Here is a 16,185-nt window from a genome sequence, read left to right on the forward strand (position 1 = left end):
ATGATTTGGTGTGTATTTAGAGAGATGTCTGCTGTCAGCATGTTGAAAAAGAATTGACTGAATCACAACTGCAAGCCATAGCACAAGATTGTAAGTGGGTATAAGTCCAGGGCAGTTCTAAACGCATGAATAACAATGGCTTGTAACTATGGTAGTAGTAGGTGTGGCAGGGAGAAAAAATGGAGGATTAGATAAATATTTTGTTTCTGACTTGTGTATAGCTGAACTAATTGTATTTCAACAAATAAAACAAGGATGCAGATATTATGATTAAGGTGAGTTGAAGTTGGGAATGACCAAGTATTACTGCATAGACTTAGTTTCTCAGAAAGTATCCAGAACTCTCATGATCTTACCATTTTTTAACATTTCAATGTTAGCAGAAATTTAAATACCAAATCAGAGGGATTAGGACTTTTTTTATAGAAGCAAATCAGACCCTGAAAGGAGAATGTTTTAGCTTAAGATATTTACACGTAATGTTCCAGTATCAAATTTTTATTGAATACTGGAGATGCTCTTCATAAATTTTAGGGAAAAAACAATGAATTATTGGAAATATTGCCTCTAAGGAACAGCAAAATACCGTTGGTTTGCTGTACAAGAAAAAATTTTTAATTCAGTCTTCTCAATATTTCAGGAATGTTTCTCTTTAAATACAGTCTTAAAGTTCACCTAATTTTATGTTCTAGAAAATTTTTCAAGATGGAGCCCCCATTATGTCCGAATTTTACATTTTGAAGATGTCTTTTAAATATGGTGTTTCAGTTTATCTTTACTTCAGTAATGGTCTTTTAATTTTTTCACATATTTTTAAAGTTTATGAATGTGAGGACTCATAATTTGTCCTTAAATAAAAACTGAGTAGGCTCCATACTTGTTGTAATTCTGAAAATATAATAATCTGAATAAGAGCTGGATATAATTTGCTTTCTCAAGTACTTTTTTCTTTTGGTAGAAAATTCAATGTTTTGTTTCAGTTATTTATTTATTAGATTTAGAGCTGATTTATATATAAAATGTTGATTCTCAAAAATCTAGTAATAATCTCTTTCTCAGCATACATATTTTAGCCTGGACAGTTCCTCTGTACCAATACTTTAAAACTCAGACCAAATGTTTATTGTTTTATAAGATATTTCCTGAATCTATATACAGATTATTTACTTTCTTTTTGATGCATAGTTCATTTATGTCTCTGATAAAAAAAAAAAAGTGTTCACCTATTATTTTATTTGTTGATCCAACAAACTGCTTGAACATCGCTATTTGTCAGGCACTGAAATAGGCATTTGCTGTATTTATTGCTGAGTAAAATGACGCACCTGCTCTCAGGCAGCTTTCACTCTTATCTATCACATTTTGCTGGAATTCTTTTATTGCTTCAATAAATATTTATTGTGTGCCTTCTCGGTACCAGACTGATGTAAGAGCTTTGAATGTGCCTGTGAAATGAAGATGTAAAAATTTTGCCCTCATGGACTTACTTTCTAGCAGAAAGAGACAGTTAATAAATAATAAACATAATAACTATGTAAATCATAATGTGTTAAATAGTGATAAGTGTATGGAATGAAGAAGAAGAAGAACAGATCAAGAGGACTCGAATGTACCTAGAGATTGGGCAGGAAGAGAGGGCAGAATATAGTACTAAATAGGATGCTCAGGGTCAGCCTCTCTGGGACGTATTTGAACAAATGCTTGAAAGAGGTAAGAGAATTGGGCAGTGGATATCTGAGGAAAGAGCATTCCAAACAGAAGGAATAGCCAATGCAAAGACCCTAATACAGGAATGTGTGACATTAAAAATAGAGCAAGGAAATCAGTATGCCTAGAGGAGAGCGAGCAAGGGGATAGTAGGAAAAGTCTGCCAGCAATGTAAAAACTTACATGCATATATATATATATGCTTTTCTCGAGAATATTCAGAATATTCTAGGATAGAAGATCTCAATATTTCTCAATATCAGTTATTTCTATGCCTTATGTTGTGGTCAGCAAAGGTTCTATGTCTTCTTTGTTCTGTTTTCTTCTTTGCCTCAGTGTAATGTGCAAAGTCCTCTTCTTTAAAAACAATATATATGTGTATAATAAATGATCTTAAAAAGTAAATAAAATAAAATGAAATAAAAACAACATACCTAAATGAATTTCAAACTTTTCTCTGGTCCATAATTTAATATGAAGATATACAGTCATCATTTCAATAGTCTGTACCTTTTGGGTAAATCAGAGAAAATTAGTAAGAAGAAAGTGGAGTAATACAAAACAGAAGATACAACTGGACTTCACCTCAAGCTCTAAATCTGTCTCTGATTGCCATCAGCTTATGCCTAAATGTTGGCCATGTCTGTTTTTAATCTGATTTCCTCATGAGCTCTTCAACCTCCTACTTTTTCTTCCTTTGTGGTATACTGCAGTTTGTTCCCAAGTCCCTGACATTTCTGGCAAGGGTCACTGTATTTATTCAGTGCCAATAAGTTAGGAATAAATTCTTACATGTTGGGTAGAATCTTCACTATTGTTTTGCAAATTAACTGATTGAAACGAAATAGTGATAATGTGTTATTATGGTTAAGGTTAATAAGCTACTGATTACCTCTAGAGGATACAATTGCAGACACATTACTTAAAAGGCCTATTTTGTTGAACTAACTGATAAATGAACAAAACATTTATGTGCATGGTGTATTAACAAGAGCATGGGATTTCGAACGAGGTAGAGCTAGTCCAATTTCATTCCCACTGTCCTCTCTGTCCCTCTCCAATGTTAGCTTCACCCTGAGGATGAGTCCCTGTATTGTGTGGACTATCTATAATTTATAACTCATGAGATATCCAGCAAATTACTTCTCTGAGCCTCAGTCAAATTATTTACACAGTTTGAGAGTGTCCACCAGCCATTGCTCATAGAAGAGATTGTAAGAGATTTGCTATCTATCTATCTGGGATCATGTGTGATAATTTTCCTGCTTTCTCATGCTGTTTATGAAAGATAATTTTAACTTATTTTTACTACAAGCAAATAATTATAAAAGATAATCACCAACTCCTTTTGGTTTAGTCCTAACCAAAATAATATTGTTGCAACAAGAGTACTGTCTGTTAAATGTAGTCAGAACATTACTTGGAAACTGTCCTTGCCTTCCTTGGATTTTCTATTTTGTTATATTGCACAACCATTCACTGATCTATTCTTTGGGGATTCGACACTATAATGGATTAAATATCTAGTGTCTACCAGGTGAAGGGTGCATCCTTCAATCTCCTCCACAATAGTGACTTTAAATATTTTATAAATCGTATTTTATACCTGCTGAAAAACTGGCTGGACATCTCTCCATTCAAAATTGCCAATGACTATCTGTTTTGAATACCTGATGCCAATTGCTGAACCAATAACTAATTAGCAAAGAATTTTAAATCTATGAATGTAAATGTCAAAAATGAGTTTATTTGGCATTAACCACTACCAGACTTTGGCAGACAAACATGCAAGAAAATATATGAGTCAGAGGTAGATGTAACTGTCAGTTTGGCTTCCCCTTTGTGTGGGAATATTCAGTAACCCAGGAAGATGCTGGAAGAAACTACCTGAGTCTCTCCCTTTCTTGATCCTGAGCAGAACTGTTTCTATGGTATAATGGATGTTGTTAAATGCCTACCCAGAATCAATTCTAACCCTTCCTCTTTTCTAAAAGCGCCAGATTTCCCTTCAGGTTTTTTCTGGCCCTATGCAGCCTCTGTACTTCTGCACATAGGCTTGATGCCTGAAGGCAATCAGCACATCCCATTCCCCTTTATTTGTATAAAGGATTGGCATGTGACCCGATTGTTCCAATCAGGGTGATTCTAGGGATTCTTGTTTGTTATTCTGGAGCTTGGGGTTTGTTGTAATTTCTACAGAAACCAAGAAAAAGAACATATAGCTCCAGTAACTCCTGGAAAAGAGTTTGAAGCAACATAGGGCATCAACCATAGGCAGAAACAAGTATTGGGGAGGGCGGAGAAGAAATTGGAATGGAAACTGAGTCCCTAGTTCTTTCTTCAGACTCTGGACTAGCCCACCTTAAAGCACATTAGATTTCTGGAATTCCAGCTGGAAAATCCCTTTATACTGCCTTGATATATTTGGGCACATTCACTGGGACAAGAAAGACAAAACTCTTTGTGTATATGTGCTTGAGCATGTGCATGTGTGGCAGGGTAGGACTTGGAAGGCAGGAAGGCTGTGTGGTTTAGATGCTTAAACAGGCTTCTTAATTGTCTGTGCTACCCATGGTTTAGGAAGAATCAGTTTGGAATAATTATAGTGATCATTAGTACCTCAAATACTTCATGAATTGGGAATCACACAGCATACTTCTCCTGGAAGTTTCCACATGAAGAGGGATAAAGAACTCCCAAACTATCTTAGATAATTTTCCAAATCACCAAAGTGATGCTGTTCAATCAATAGTCATTTAATTCTTATTGACATATATAACATCAGTGATTATGGTCGTTATTGAAGTTCTTCTTGTAAAAATAAGTGATGACTTTGTGCACCACAGTTTCAAGATGAATCATGGTCTCTGACATGTTGAAAAAAAAATTAACGACATGGAACATGTTACAACTGACATGTCTTTAACTATTTTTTTTCACATAGTTTCATGGTTTTACAACCACAGTGGCAACATCTGATTTAAGGCTTGACCTGACCCTGATACATTCTGTCTGTAGAAAGATATAGGGATAAGATTTAGATGGTAATTTCGGCATAACTAACAATCACCAATTTTGGAATTACCCATAATTTCTCAATAGATCAGTTTCCTCTAATCTTTGCCATTATAGTAAAATGTACCACTCTTTCTTAGCATGTGGTTTGTGTAACTGTGGAATACTTTTGATTAATGTCTGTTTTATCAACTAATATCTTATCTTCCAAAGGTAGAGACCATTGTGTAGAAATATTCACGATTAACTTCCTAAAACCTATCATGACATAGGGCATTTAGTGGGCCCAATGGGTGTTAGGTGAGTAGGGGAAGGAGGAGGCATATAGTGGAACAGGAGACAGTTAAATGATGCATAATGTCCAAAAGCAAGAATCAAGTGACATCCCCATACTTTAAAACATGAGTAACTTTTGTTTAATGATCATTACAAAGACTAAGACTACAAGAGAATAAATTTTAAATCATAACTAGGTATAACTTAGGGACAGTAAATAAATCTTACTAATCTATTTTAAAAGTTTTAAAGAATAATTTTATGTGGATTCTGTTTTTCATTTTTATTTCATGTGTAAATCATTTCAAATATTGAATCCAGATGGTGCAGTCTCAAAAATTTTATATTTACACACAGTCCAAAATTCTTTTCCAAATCAAATGTGAAAGCAACATTTCACATAACCAGTTCTGAAAGTTTCAGCAAAAATGTGATAGCCCTCAAAAATAGAGACTAGAAGGGCTTTCCTTCTTTCTTTGAGAATGCGAAAGTCCTCTGATTCTATGAGTATTTCATCCATCCCGTACAGGTGCGTGTGCGCTCTCTCTCTCTCTCTTTCCTTTCTGTCTCTCTTTCTCTGTGTGTCTTTTTTTCTCTCTCACTCTGCCTCCCTCTAGAAAAAGCAAAGCAAGATAATGGATTAAAAGGGAAGAGTTTTCTCATGCTAAGCCTTAATTCACTGCCACCCCCCTCAAATACACACACACACACACACACACACAGAGAGAGAGAGAGAGAGAGAGAGAGAGAGAGGGAGAGAGAGAGAAATGAGTTTTGAAATCTTATTAACAGTAATTGATAAATGTTTCATTTCCCTTTGAATGAAAACTTCTTAATGCTTTTCTTCACATATAAAAAATGTTCTACTCATGGTGATTACTACCTGTGTGCATGAGCAGTGCTCAAAAGCCCAATTACAGACTAATATATCTAGCAACACTGTACAGGAGGAGTTTGCTTTTTGATTTGGAGCAGTAACTACTGTTTTGCAGAACATTCCCTGTGTGCAGTTCTGCTTCTTAGATATTTAGGAAGCTCACAGATTTTGCTCAAAAAAATGTGGCTATTTTCTTATACCCTCATGCCATGTTCTATTGCTAATATGATCTTTCTCTCGATACAGACTGCAGCTATATTGCATAATTGAAAAGTGAATTTTAAAACATCCTTCTGGGTCATTTCACCTAGCCTTCAAACTGCCATTACTATTATGTGAGGATTCTCAGTTAAGAATTTTATTTTTTGTATGAAATGCTCCTTTTATGTTTGATTCAAATAGTTAACCCATGTATGTTTACTGTCATATTTTGTGCTTTCTCTTACTTCTATTATTTTTATGTTCATTTATACTTCCTTGTTGCTGCTGCTTTTTTCTATTTGTTTTTAATTTAAATGGGAAGAAACAGAGATTCAATTTATTCATAATGAAGGAACTTTATTAATTCAAGATAAAACAATCTGTTGTGCCAAAGGATGAGAACAAAAATAGAGAAGGACCTTACAAATGGTCATTCAGCATTCAAGGCAACTCATATTTCAGAACTTCGTGACTTTTCACTTTAGGGTTTCAACATCTGTATGCTAAAAAAAAAAAAAAAAAAAAAGGAATTTTTCACCCTTAGCTGTCATGTTTCACTAATAATCTCTTTATATGCCAGTTTCCCTATTTCTGATTTTCTTCTCACTACTATGGGCCTGTGCATCCCTTACTAATGAAATACATATATTCTGATAGATTTGGCTAGTTACTGTTATCAGAACTTTTTCTGTCAGGCCTCACTATGGGCAGAAAACTGTGTGTGAATTGACTCCTTTTGTGCTACGTCCTCACCCCTAATCCAAAGTGCTATAGGAAGTTCGGGGTCATATGGTGCTATGGGCCAAATGTGTTCCCCCAAAATTCATGTATTGGAAACTTAATCTCTATTGTGGCAGTGTTAAGAAGGTGGGAAATCCAATTATGGAGTTTGAAAGGTGGATTCTTTAAGGAGATTAGATTGTGAGGACCATGTCCTAGTGAATAGATTGATCCATTCATGGAGTTATGTGTTGATGGTATAATGGGTAGTTTTGGTCATTGTTCTGATAACTTTATAAGGAGAATGAGTGAGAAGGTTAGATCTCTTGCTCAGTCCATTCTTGCCATGTGATACCCTGCATCGCTGTAGAAGAGGTGCTAACCGGATGTGTCCCCTGGACCTTGGACTTCCCATCCTCCATAATAAATAAATTCTATTTCTTCATAAATTACCCAGTTTCAGGTATTCTGTTATAAGCAACAGAAATGGACTAATACTTATGGCTACTCTAGGTTGATACCTCTGAGAGGTATATAAACAGGGCTATCTCTTTTAAAATAAACTTTTGTATGATTGGCATTTCTAGTACAACAGTCTTTGATTTCTAGCATTTACAGCCTTATATTCATGTATCCAGTAGCCATATGAAATAATCTAATTAACAAATGAAAACTACAAAGATAATTAGTCTGATCTGGTTAAGTTATAGGTTCAGTAGCTGTAACCCAAAATATTAGTGGCTTTAAAAAGATGGAAGTTTATAGCTGTCTTATGTAAAACAAATTTGCTACTGTCTCTTCATGCATCCTCCCTACTTCATTTTCTCTCTTCTTTTATTGTAAAGCATGCTCCTTAATAATAGCCTATGTTATCTAAAAATTCTGTGTTGGGAATATAATATGCAGTTAAGTCTAGAGATGGTGGTATTGATAGGGACATAATAAAAAGGAAGAAAAATAAGAAATTCAAACCCATAATAATTGCCTATTACTGGTGTTGCTGATATGATATTGTCCTAATTCAATTAATAGTAATTACAATTGTAATAGTAATTACAATTAACTACTATTAATTGAATTAGGAAAATATCATATTTTCTAATGACTGATAGATATTTTCTGAAAAAATGTATGTGTTTAAATAAATTTATATAGAAATTTGAATATGTACATCTTATTTCTAAATCTAATAAGCATTTTCATTTGTTTATAAAAGCATACTCTATGTTATATTTCTCTAATAATAAGTATCATGAATGATTTAGTATTTATTGATTCTGCCTTGTGCAAAAGAAGGAAATTAGCAGCACACTTTTACTCCCCCCACTTCTCTGGCCACTTTCCAGTTTTTGTTGATATTATAATGTAATATCACAAATATTCATTTTTATTCTGTCTTCTCTTTTAACATTTATTTAAAAAGAGAAGAGGAATTCTGAAAATGAGGCAGTCTGTTTTGAATGTATCTTCTCTGCTCCTGTATCTGACTGTCTGCCACTACTGAGCTAGGTGGCTCTGGTGAATCTGAGATGGGCGATCATCCTAGGAAGCACAGGTGTGGGTATGGGATTAAAGTGCTTTTACTTTTGGGAGGAAAGCCTCGAGATACAGTGGGAAATGGGAAACTCCATAGTTAGGTTCTAAATATAGTACTAGAATAGCAAGGTGGTCAAAGATTTGAGTACCACCAAGTCCCAGCACCCCTCTCTCTTTCATATAAGCGTACAAATACCATAGATGTACCATATTGCCCCTGCGTAAAAATGTATGGTCTCCCAGGAAGTCAAGAGACTGAGCAGGAACTGAATTTATGTGCTGAGGCTCCTTATTGTTGAGACTAGAACAGTAGAAAAAGCAGGGACTTGGAGGGTTTCCTTCAGCTGGGGTAAACTAGGGGTCAAGGAAGATAAGCAGCTGCTAACAGGACAGTGGACTCATCTTCTTCCATTATTTGAGGGATGTCCCCATCTGAGATATTTCCAATGAGCAGAACTCAGCCTTAGAAGCCAACAATAATGACAATATAAAAACAACAAACAACAATACAACCAAAGAGCTTAGTAGCCTGCGAGAAAGATTAGCTACCAAAAGGGGCCAACTGGATGAGTCAGAGAAAAACTTGGACAGAATAAGTTAACTTCAGCACCAAGGAATACATAAAACCATTATTCTGGACCTAAATGCTATGATTTGAATTAATTAGAAAGTAGTAAACACACAAACAAAAAAGATGGCCACTGAAGAGAGTGGACTGAGATGAAAAGTGTGCAGAGTGCAGGTAGGAAAAATCTCTCAAAACCTTAAGCATCTAGACATTGGTCTAGGTAGAAATCATTAGTGGAAATGTCGGATGTTAGACGAGAAACCCCAAATAACTCTTCTCTCTGTTACCTTAACAATAAAATGAGGATAAGAATAGTATCTCACATGATTGTTACAAAGAATTAAAAGCATTAATATTTGTAAAAGTTTAAAACAGTTTTTAGCAAATGGTAAATGACATATAAGTGTTTGCTAAATAAATTAATAAAACAGCAATAATTAATAAATTCAAATGCTGGTTATTTGAAAAGATGAATAAAATATATAAATGCTTTTTGATACTGGTTTAAAAAGAAAAAAAGAGAAAGAGAAAAAACACACATTTTGCAAAATAAAAGTAAACACCTCTACTATACAGAAACTTAAAGGAATTACTTTTGAACATTACCAGCAAACTTATAGCAATTTGAAAACCATGAGAAATGAATGATTTTCCATTTAAATGTAAATTATCAATATTGAACTGATAAGAAGTTAAAAATCTGCATGGATCTATTACCACAGTATAAACTGGCAAGGGGCACCAGGATCAGATGGATTCCCAGTTAAGTTTTATTTAAACTAAAAAGACAGATTTTCAAATTATTACAATTATTTCATACCAAAACTGGAAAGTCTTCAGATTTATTTTAGAAGTGCAATATAACTTAAAATCAGCACCTGATTAAAATAGAATGAAACAGGAAAAAAACACAATTTCACTTTTATGGAAATATTCAAAATAAAGTAAATAGAACTCGACCAGAACATTAGGGCCAATGGGTTTATTCCTTAGAAGTTAAAAAATTTATCTTATAATTTTACCATTATATATTATAATGTAAGATGAAACAGGAACTTTCACGTTAGGAGTGAAGGCTTTTTTGAAGTTAAATGTAAAAATAAAATGTTTGCTGCTGATATAGAAGAGTAAGTGAGAAAAATAAAAGAACAAAGAGAGACAGACTTTAGATTTTGGCTTGACTAAGACTAGGTACGATGCTCATGATCTACTCTCAGCAAAAGTAATAGAGGAAGAAAATATACAGTAAAAGGTTTCCCAAAAAGTCAAGGGCTGGGCTAAAGAGAAGCAGAAGTGGCAGTATTATCACTGTGGAAGATGAATGTAGTGGCACTTCTAATTTATTTAGTATTCAGGATTTCAACCTTAATTAGGATTCCTTTGTCACATCATTCATCAAACGTACTTGAAGAAATGGAAATTAACCTCAAAGTTTCTGTCGCCTCAGGCATGCTTTTAATACTTTTACTCATTTCAGTGTATTGTGAAGTACAGTGAGTTGACTTGGAAATGTTTTAGTTGGAATAAGTAACATCCAAATGAAGAAATCACACATTATAAGCAATTCTGGCAGGGATATCAAAAAGCAGCTGTCTAAATGGTTACTAACTGTAACCATTTGTTGTTGGTGTTTCTGTCAGCCATTGTTAAGAACACTACTGTTTTTTCCCCCAAATTTTGTACTATTTCCATCCTGGTGATTTGATTAGCAAAGGTCCTTTAAAAAAATTACTTTAAGAAGGATTCTTGCTTGTGATATTTCACATTAGTTTTGTTAACAATGTGACTATACTACGAAAGGAATTTGTATATTTATGACTAATTTATCAAGTCAAATATCGAAAATGTAGGATTATTAATTCAACAGTTATGTTTAGCATGTGCAGAACTAGTCTAAGCACCAAGATATCCCTTTTTCAACTTTCCTCTCCAGCAAAGTTTCAGCTATCTCTCAAAACCTTGTCCTGTGGTCCTATATAAATTATTTTCTCTACTTTGTACTTGTAGCCCTTGGCACAAGCATCTTATATGAATTGTCCATGTGCGTAAATGTAGGATACATATATACCATGTATATTTCTGTATATAATATAAACATTAAAAAGTCAGGGACAGTGTTATATATATTTACATTTCCAAAAAAACTAGATCTCAGAAGGCATTTAATATGGTAGTCATTTTTTAATTTCGTAAATAAATAAATGAATACATGAATAAACTGTAAGACACAGTTTAATCACTATTAGGTATAGTAATACCATACTTATTGGGTAATTTTAAGATCAATTTTTTAAAAGTCTCACTAAAGTGTATAGAATGTGGTATTTTGTTGTTGGTCTCATCATGGAATTTTTTGAATTTACATCTACAAAGTACAAATAGTACAATAACTGTACTTGGGTTAAGCACTAAGGTTAGAAACAAATTCGAGCCCCTGCTTTACTACTCACTAGGTGTAGTGTGACCGTGGCCCAGTTTTTAAACTTTTCTACACTTGGTTTCTTCATCTGAAAAATGTGAATAGTAATGTGATATATTACACAGGGCTATTTGTTAAAATTCGTTGAGGTAGATTAAAAGCATGCTTAAAAGAAAGTTTGACACATAATGGGTATACAATAATTATCGGTTGTTACTGTTACTAATATTGTTTGATCTTTATAAAGACTTAGATAATTCCACTAGGCAATTCCCCCTTCTTTCACCTGTATTATAAACTAAGAAACTGGATTCCTAATGCCCCTTTCCTTTGTTAATTCTTGCATGTTACCTATAAATACAAATGTAATACTAAGGACAAAGAATTTCACTAACTTTTTGAAAGAGCTCTATGAGAGTATATAGTGTTCTCCAAAATAGAATAAAAGCTCCCTATATATTAATATCCAGTGGGCAAAAGCTTTGTGGGTTTCTTAAACAAAAATTTGAGTGTTGGCTTAAGAAACCCTGAGAATATTCTCACTCCTCTGAGAATATACTCTGTGTCTTATACTTCAAAGCTGTCAGTCAGTATTTTTGATCATTAGCCATCTGTGATTATTTTAATTTTTGCCAGCAGGGGAAGGAACTCTTTTCTACCCAGGAGCTCTGTTATTACAATATAATTTATATGTAAAGAGCTCATTTCATCAGTGATAGAAACTTTTACACAGTTTTTTTAAGGTTTGAAAGAAATTTATGGCATCTCGTTTTTTCTCTCTCCAACTTTATACCACTGGTTCTCTGTCATAATTCACTTTTATGCTCGCATCTTTCCATACAGAAACTCTATAGCACCTTATTGACACTTTTTTTGTTTTTATTTTTGTTTTGTTTTGTTGGCAGCTGGCCGGTACAGGGATCGAACCCTGGACCTTGGTGTTATTAGCACCATGCTCTAACCAACTGAGCTAACTGACCAGTGCACCAGTTGACTCTTTTAAGAACAGGATTATAAGTAAGCTTATTTCCATATGTTTTAAATATAAAACCGCATATTAGTTGTACTGGTATTTTAAAATTTAAAACTCGTAGAGAAAAAAATACAATTTTATTTTGCCATGATATTTAGTATTGAAGAGGAAGCTTCTATTTGAGATTTCTTTCTTAACAGTGTATTAGAATGGCTTAATGACATTTTAGCTATAATTATGTCATAAGGGCAAGTTTTGAGAGACCAAAAAAAAAAAATTGAAAATAAAGAAGTTGGCCTTTCTACGTAATACCATGAATGAGGACATAAAGTCATGGAATCACTTCTATACCTCACTTCACTACTGCTTCTGATTTCAGTTTGAACTTCAGCAAGTCAAAAGCTCACCTCAATCACTTTACCTATAATGTGGGATAATAATGTTTAACTGAATACAGTTATTGCAAAGATTAATGAGTTACTGGTCATAAAATGTAATACATGTATTAAAAGTCTCGGCATGAACAGAAGACTGAATCCCCGGGTCATTATTGCAGAGTGGTTTGATGAAGTGAAGTGAGTTATTGATAAACTACACAGAATTTTAGGTCTTGAACTTTACAAAGCAAGTTTCAAATTTCAGGATAGGTGCCACTAGAAATTAGTGTTTTTCAAAAGCCCATGCCATTTCTTGTGGAATCAGAAGATATATTGTTGTTTTCTGTGCTGGTGAAAGGTTGTATTATGTTTTCAGCAAAGTTGACTCCTGAGGAAATTGCTGCTGATTTGAGGATACTCCTATATTTTTCTTCTTTCTTTTTCCTCTCCCACATCCTCACCCTAATTCCATTTCTTTCCTTCCCTGTCTACGTTTTCCTTAAGAACTTGGAATTCTTACTCTCAAAGCTTCAATAGAGAAAGCGATTACAGTGCGGTGGCAGGAAAACCGCAGCGACAGCAGACAACCCCACAATCCTTCCTCTCAGGGCACTTAGATGCCTAGCTTAAAAAATAATTCAGAAGTGACATCGTGTTCATTTAGACAACATTCACTGAGAGGTTTAAAAACAAAGCTAAGAGTAAATGTAAACAGTTTCTTGTTTTTGTTTTTATCTAGGATTGGGGAGGAGGGTGTGTAAGCGCACACACACACACACACACACACACACACACACACACACACACACACACACACACACACACACACACACACACACACACACACACACACACACACACAGTGAAGTATGGGGAGCGTTACTTTATGAAACAGTGATCAGTTTGGTGAAGCAGCAGCAGCGCATCTTCTGAGAAATAGCAGGGAAAGTAGCCAAGTGCCCAAATAATCCTGAGTCACTAGGTCCGGTCCCATTTAAAACTAACCTAATCTGTATCCAATTTAACATCTGAACTTAATTTTCTTAGCTCTAATCAACCCAGAGCATCTTTCCCATGGAAGCCTTGAGATCAGTCATGCTATCCAGAAATGTCAAGAGTAATAACAAATAATTGCTACATATACCTTCATACAACTTGCCTCTTAGAGGTGGTTTCTTAACTAAAAACGAACGAACTTTAAAGCATGGAGCTTTATGATGCAAAACAATCTGTGTCTGTATGCCAATCATATATTTTTTTTAAAGGTCGAGTAGTGTCAGTAACCTTGTGAACATAATTTTGTTTCGATGCTAAAAGATTAAAAAAACAAAACAGCAACAACAACAACAAAAAAAAAACAACCAAAAACCCACTACAGTTTACAGAGTGAAGTTGCTGAAATATTGAAACAGTTTTGCTCAGTCCAACGTGAATTTTTCATACCCTTGACCAGGGCTGCTAAAATCACATGACTCTCATGCATTGTCCAGTAATATAGCCAAAGAAACAACGTGACACATTGCAGTCTCTTAGTAACTTGGGTTTATGTCCTGGAAGGCAACTCCACCTGCAAATTGTCAGAATTCTCAGACAGCTCAGTTAAACCTGCCCTCCTATCCAGAGGTAAGAAACAATCAGGTCAAATAACAGATAAACTATAATTAAGCTCTGGAAGATTTAAAAAACAAATGAGTTAATGATTTTATTTCTATGCAAATAAATCTTTGGGATGGATAAAATGCATTTTTACTTCCATATTGCCAAACTTTGATTTGATTGATTCTATATTTATCCCCATGTGGCAGCTGGAGCACTCACTTTAGAGGGAAACTTTCCTAATTCCAGTCTATCAAGAAAAATCTGCAAGTTAAAAACTCACTTTTATCAGCAGGCATTCGGAGAATGGCAGGTGGCAAATAAAGCTCTTAGTGGATTATTCTAATTGCATTTTCTTTTACCTTCGTAATTTAAAAAGTTGTAAGAAAAGGTAGAGGACAACTTTCTGTGGTTTTGACAGGTGTATTTACATCCTTCTCTAATAAATACAGTGTTTGAAGTTTTTAACTAACTCTAAGTATGAAGCTCATTTGATGTTATCTATAATTTGCATAATGGATGTATAGAAAGAACTAGGAATAATTGTATGCTTTAGATAGCAAGGTATTATTATTGCTTTTTTTTACTTTTATTAAGTGATTTTATTAATTTATTTTTAATTATTTTTTATTGAAGCATAGTTAATTGTACATATCTGTGGGGTACAGAGTTGGATATCAACACCGTGTGCAGCATGTGATGCTCAAATTAGGATAATTAGTGTATTCAACATTGTACAATATAATTGTTTTTTATGGCCCTTTACCAATTTCTCCCTTACCCTCCTACCCCTTTCCCACCTCTGGTAACCTCAGTTCTGTTCTCTTTTTTAAAAGTTCATTGTATTATTGTGATTGTTATATCTTTCTTTCTTACTTTACTTATTTGGCTCCCATTTATGAATGAGTACATGGGTATTTCTCTTTCTGTGCCTGGTTTATTTCACTTAGCATAATTTTTTCTGTAAGTTCATCCATGTTGTTGCAAATGGCAATATTTCATTCTTTTTTATGGCAGCATAGTATTCCATTGTGTATAAATAGCACATTTTTCTTGTCCAATCATCCAACGATGGATATTTAGGTTGGTTCCAACTCTCACTTATTGTAAACAGAGCTACGATAAACGTGGGAGTGCAGGTATCCCTTCAACATGATGATTTCCATTCTTTGGGGTATATACCCAGCAGTGGAAGTGTTGACTAATGTTGTTACATATTTTTTTTTTTATGTCTTTCTCTGCTTTTATTTATTTTCACAATTTCCTTTACTTATTTCTTACTTTGTAATGAGGACAGAAAACAACAACAATAATAATAAGTTGAATTTTCAGAAGGACAGAGCAGAGCCCAGGTTACTAGAGGTGGGAAAGGGGGAGGAGAAGGGAGAATACTGAGAGGATGGTTAGTGAACACATAACAACCAGATAAGAAAAATAAGTTCTGTGGGTGTACAGTTGTACAAGGCCTCTATAATTAATAATAATTTAGTTTAAGTTATGAAATGGCTAGAAGAGAGGGGGATCAAATGTCCTCATCACAAAAAGTGATTAAGTTTTGTAATGACGAATATGCTAATTACCTTGATCTGATCATCATACTTTGTATACATGTGTTGATATTCAACTATATGCCCCACAAATATGCATAATCAATAAAATTAATATATAAATTCACACACACACACACACAGAAACGGGGGGGGGGAAGAAGATATAACAACTACAATTACTTGAAGTTGATACAACAAGCAAACAGAAAGGACATTGTTGGGGGGGAGGGAGGAGAGGGAGGAGGGAGGGAGGTTTTGGTAAGGGGCAACAATAATCAACCACATTGTATATCGACAAAATAAAATTTAAAAAAAAAATAAATAAATAAAAACATTAGGCAAAATTAAAAAAAAATAAATTTCAATAAAA

At 34.1% G+C, this 16,185-nt stretch overlaps 1 non-coding gene across 1 annotated transcript; it reads right to left on the bottom strand.

Moving 5' to 3' along the window:
* Positions 1 to 12,225: 12,225 nt before the first annotated feature.
* Positions 12,226 to 12,299, bottom strand: TRNAI-AAU (transfer RNA isoleucine (anticodon AAU)). Its single transcript has one exon. It is a non-coding gene; the product is annotated as a tRNA-Ile (tRNA).
* Between the last annotated feature and the right edge of the window lie 3,886 nt (positions 12,300 to 16,185).

The sequence above is a fragment of the Cynocephalus volans genome, chromosome 6 (genome assembly GCF_027409185.1).
Source record: "Cynocephalus volans isolate mCynVol1 chromosome 6, mCynVol1.pri, whole genome shotgun sequence".
NCBI lineage: Eukaryota > Metazoa > Chordata > Mammalia > Dermoptera > Cynocephalidae > Cynocephalus > Cynocephalus volans.